Raw genomic sequence first — 6,000 nt, forward strand, 5'->3', positions numbered from 1 at the left:
GACAAGAGCCAGGGGCTGTGGCAGAGCGTGCGGGGGGGCATCTACATGCTCGGGTCCAAAGGCAAACACTCACGCTCTCTCTGTCTCTCTTTCAAAGATCTCTATCTCCCAGCAGCCATCACTGAAGCCCCTCTGGGACCAGTACTGTGTCCTCTCTGACAGTATCCCGGCTACACACATCTGCATGTGACACAAACCTCCGGCCCGCTTCGTGATCAGCGTGTGTGCGGTCGTGACTGCTTTCAGGATGTCCTTAAAAAGTATTCAAATGTGTTACTGTCATGTTTTATCATTTAAAGTGATAAAGGGTTAACATTGTGTTTTAAGTTTTTACATTTGAAATGAAAAGAAAGGAAGCGCTTCTTATAAATGATTATGTTTAGTTAATACTTTCATTCATTTTACATTTTCATTACATACATTTTCCATCTTACTTTAAATATTTGTTAAATTAAAGAGCAAATAAATTGAAATAAAATTGTTTTTAAAATTAAATTCCTTCAACATCTATAATTCCCGTAGCTCAAACTGTAGAGGAGGTCATTGGTTTGAGTCCCATGGAAAGAAACACCTGAATAAATGTGTTTTTTATATAAAAGGTATTAAGCATTAAAGCGCTTGCCAAATGTGTAAATGTAAATTTACATTTTATCATTTTTTCAGCCCTAATCAAGATTCAGGTAGTTCAACTGACTACATTGATGAAATGTTTAAAATACTTTTTTTTTGCTTAAATGTTTTTTGCTAATGCAACCTTTTTACACCAAAGACTGAACTAAATTAAGCACTGCTTGGTAATTGTTGGACCTAAATTGGTATTATCTAATTGTGTTCTTTAATTTAACCTCATTCAGTGTGAGACAGTCTAACAGAAGAATTGCATTATCAAGATGAATTTGTTTCCGTCACAGTTTAACTCTGAGTTCTTGTCATATTTTATTATCATTTTCTAAACTATAGCAAACAAACTGTGATAATGTGAGAAATCTTGAAGGTGTCTGAATACATTTTGGTTTGACTGCATTTGCTTGTAGTTGTTTGTTTGTGCACGTTTGCCCTGGTTTCCACCAACAACAGATGCCTCTTAATATTTAACGAAAAGTTTTTAGATTTATACCTTTTTCATTTGTATTTGCATGTGTGTGTCTTCGTGCAGTTGTGTGGGTGTGTTAGCTGTGCAGGTTGTGACTATATAAAGGACCGTCAGCAGTACAATAGAGATGCAGAAGGTCACATATATAGCCATTTTCTGGCGTATGGAGTGGACGGCAGAGCAGAGGTTATCACATTTCTTCCTCTGTCTTTCTCAGTGTGGCAGCTCTGGCCTCCTCTATCTCTGTCCTCTTCAGACGCATGCGTCTTATCTCCAGTTTCACTCCATTCTCCAGGGCTGTCTTCCCCCAGCAAGGCAAGCGGGTCCCATTGTTTGGCCATCTTGTCTTATCGCTGCGCCGACTCCTCCTTTGGCTGTTTTCAGTTGTGTTTCGCTCTTCACTTGGTTCTCGGCAAAACGGCAAACTGAGACACTGACAGCAAGAGGAGCCTGTCTAATGGAGCCCCACTCTGAGGAGAGAATAGCAAACAACAATAGAGGAAACAGAGAGGATGGATTGTGTAATTCAGAAAGAGAGGATGGGGAGTGAATTTGCATACTATGCATCCCAAATAGTGTCAGATATTAGAATTAGTGCATTCCCAACTATAGTACATTTTCCGGTGGGTATTTGCAGTTTGCATCAGTGCATGCTTTTTCAGCTAATGTTGTCCACAAATGCTTGTAACAGGAGAAGGATTTGGTGAATTCACTTTTGGCTTTATTATGGTCCCCAAGGAAGACTTGGAAATACCATCACATTTTTTAATTGTGATTTTTAGGACTTGAAAAGTTAATATGATGAAATCCATGTAATCTAATTAAGATAATTATTATTAAGTTATTAACTTAATTTTTAATTATTTTAATGATTCTATTTTTCCTGTGATGGCAAAGCTGAATTTACTCTTCAGTGTCACATGATCCTTCAGAAATTAGTCTAATATGCTGATCTGCTGCTCATGAAACATTTCTTGTTGACATTACCTAAAACACTTGTGCTGTTGTAATATTAAAACAAACAAAGGCTTACTGACCCTGAAGTTTATATATATATATATATATATATATATATATATATATATATATATATATATATATATATATATATATATATATATACTTCTTTAATGCATTGCAATTCATTTACTTTCATGTCAATATTATTTATGTAGTTCCTTCAATATTGTTTCAAAACAATATTTAAAAATCATCCTTTAATGCCCCCAGTGATTGTATTGCAATAAACTTCGTAAGATGTTTAGGTGAAGAGGGAGATGCCAAATATTATCTAGTTATAGTGTGTGCAAAACCAGTCATACTAGAATGTAAAAATTCACAGTGATTTCCTTGTTTGCAAATCCTTATACCGTAATCAAGCTGCGACTTTTTTAAATCTATGGTTGTAAAAAGATTAAAAAAGATAATTTAGTTTATGAAAGTAATGAGTTCAGCTGCATTATAAATTCATTATTTACATGCAAGAAAGCCTTTGACTCACTCACTAGGAGCTCAAAGATTTTGAAGCGCATTTCCTGGAAAGCTGCTCACTTGGGCCTAAAGACAGAGATAAACAACTTCTCCATCACCAGCAAGAAGTGTGCAGTTTAAGTATTTCAGACCGTCAGCGTCTATGCTGAAAACTAGAATGTCCTTGTTATAATTAACAAAGCTGCCACATTGCGTACTTATAGTGTAGACAGCTCTGGTGATTATAATTGGAGCCCTTTAGTTTTGTCGTGCCACATGGTAGAATATGAGAAGCAAAAAGGGTTGGACGGAAGAAGAAAGAGATAGAGAGGAGGAAGGAAGTAATGAGGACCTAATTAGCTTAGATTATAGAAACGGTGATGGCAGAAGTGCCTGTGAGAGACACAGACTGGAGCACACACACAGAGATGATGGCTGGGGTCAAGTGACTGGGAGGATTAGTTCGAGTGTGTGGAAGGCAAATCTCAACTGGCCCTCGGAGGCCAAAAAGTTCACTGCAACTTTGGCTTCCTGCGATTGTGGCACCGTGTCATTAATCCGGATGCGCTGGTGCGTGTAAATACACTTGTCCTTCCCTGAAGGCATGTGCTTGCACATCCCTCGATCCAGCCATCCGCTCCTCCTCAAATGTTTAATGGAATTAAAGCAATGAAAATGCAAGATGAATAAGGGACTAGAGAGAAAAGAAAAAAGGGTAATGAATCTGATGAATATTCAGGTGTCTGCACGGTCTGCTTCTGGTCTTGCGAGAGTTGTCTGTCAGCTCTGATCCACAGCAGCAACACAAAAACACAAAGGCTGCTTGACAGGTCTTTTTCTCACAAATGCTCAGTTGTATGAGCGTGTGAATTTCTATGAGGGTTGACCAGGGAAATTAATAAGAGAAGATAATTAAGATAATTATTAAATCATAGGAAAGTCATGGAATTTATATTTAAAATATAGATCGGGTTATTCTTCTATGTCACGATTTTGTAAAGTGCTTTATTAAAAAAAAAAAAAAAAGTTTTTATTATTTGTTCAGTTTTTGTTAAAAGTGCAGTAGGAGCACTGAAAGCACCCTTGCTTCAAATCGGCGTCCAAAGCCAATTAAAACGTTTTAACCAAATGTTTTGATTGGATGAACATTTCTTAGTCCTATGCCTTTCACAGAATATATAAATACATATAAATACATTAAGACCACTCAACTCAATGGTTGCTATTGAGATGTGAGGAGACTTTCAACCAGCAACAAAAAATGTTTCTAAAAATCACCTATTGCACCATTTATTATTATTATACTTTTTTTTTTTTTGGTTTAGTATTTTAGTTTGCTAAAATTACTATATAAACTAGTGTATTTTTAAAAAATTGTTATTAAAATGTATTTTAGTTTCCTTTTATTATTATTATTACAATTAGTTAATTCAACATTTTTGTTTTTAATGTTTTAGAATTGGCAAAGTGGTTCTCAAAGTTTTTTACTCAAAGCCCCCCATTTTCTACAACAGCATTCAAAGATCACATTCATTATTAAAAATGTCCGTGCTGTTTTAATATGAAAATGAGAATTCATGCATTTTAAACACGTTATAACCATTATGAACAATTCATTCGTGCAGTTCTTCCTTTCTTTCTAAAATGTTGAGTCAAAATGTCATATCTGGACCTCTTGGTGAACTTGACAGACTTCACTCCGGCGATTTATGCAGGACATCTCCGATTATTTAGTCCGCTAAAACACTGCCCCTGCAAGCTCATGTTCATCTGCCTTCATATTTGATGAATATAACGTCACCTTGCATGTTTTTTTTCTATTTCAAAAATCCATTACCCTCAGATGAACGTCACAACACTGAATAAAAAATCAGTCACTACTTCTGTTTCATCACAACTCACAACTAAATTAACTTTTAATTATTTAAAATATTTTTATTTCCCCCTTGGAAGCTGGCTGAGGCCCCCTAGTGGACCCTGGGCCCCTGGTTGAGAACCACTGCTTTAACTAATATCACATTAACTGTCAAAGATGTTCATTTTTTTCATCATAAACCAAAACCAAAACCAAATTTAATTCTTGGTCTTTTTATTTTAGTTTAGAGCTGGTGATTTTCCGGTCTTTCCCAGTGGTTAGTTTTTGTCTTTATTCCACTTAATGAAAATGTTTTCATTTAGTCTGCATTGGTAGTGTTTGTTATTGATAACATTAGGGCTGATGCTTCCACACAGGTGAGAGTGTTGCCCAGGCCTACACGCAGGTGTGAGCCGTCTCTTTCTGGGTCACTGAACTCTCTTGACCTCTTTTCCTATCCTCTGCTCCGGCCGGCTGTCGTTACGCCAGCTCTCATGGTTTCTGTGGAGACGGTGTCGTGAGGGGCAGGTGATGACGGTGGTCACTTAGCAAGAGAGGACATGTCCAGACGGCGATGAGTCCGAGGGCAAATATTTAGCCCTGCCACTTCAGGAGAGGATCCAGGAAGGTAGGGAAGCAGCAGCGTCTTTGCCAAGCCCAGAGACGTGACTTCAACCTCGGATGGAAACCCCAGCCGTTCTGCCCCCCCTCACTGAATCTTCCACCCCTGTATTCAGGGTCACGGATCTCATCTCTGGACTAATATCTCAAGCAGTCCACAGATGGGGAATTAAATTGGAGAGCTGGCTCTGTATCAGCCGAAGGATGAATGGATGGACGGATGGATGGAGCCCAGGATGGCAGAGGGAGGGAAGGATAGAGAGAGGGACAGGAGATAGATAGATAAAAGGAGCCTTTGCTGGTGATAGATGAGGAAAGCAGACAGGAACAGTGGAAGAGAAACTGCTGGCAAGAAGAGAGGGAAGAGAAGCACGCCTATTTTTATTCACCTCAAACCTGACTGCTGGAAGCATATGCCGGATCTGTTCATGAAAACATGTAGGTCTCACACTTACACATGCGGTTCCTGTCGCACGTATTGCGTAACAACAGCACTGTACCTGAACATGATGTGGCAAGCAGACAACAAAGCAACGAGCCTATTAGTAGCACACTGATAAAAACGGTAGAGAAAAGCACTGCCGTGTGGAGGTCTCCAGCTGTAGACGTATCAAGACAGAATGTTTGGTTACAGTTAATATAAACCTTAGTCAATTTTGATGGTAATGAAAGCAAGGCTGTGATGGATAGAAATACAGCGTGTTCAATGGATTGTTCTCCTGTTCAACAAAGTGCAAGTTGTTCAGTTAACAAAACACTCCAAAAACACTTTCACCAGACAAAATCTCCAAAACTCACTTAAAAAATTGTTGGATCAAAAAGTGATCTGGGGCATGCTACCGTAAAGACTTCAGGTATATCCCTCACTGCCTCTTTTTTTATCTACGTAAAATTCAGTATGGCCTGTATTCAATAAATTATACTGCAGGACTCCATTATAATCAACGGTAACTCAGTTGCA

This window comes from Carassius gibelio, chromosome B3 (genome assembly GCF_023724105.1).
Source record: "Carassius gibelio isolate Cgi1373 ecotype wild population from Czech Republic chromosome B3, carGib1.2-hapl.c, whole genome shotgun sequence".
Lineage (NCBI taxonomy): Eukaryota > Metazoa > Chordata > Actinopteri > Cypriniformes > Cyprinidae > Carassius > Carassius gibelio.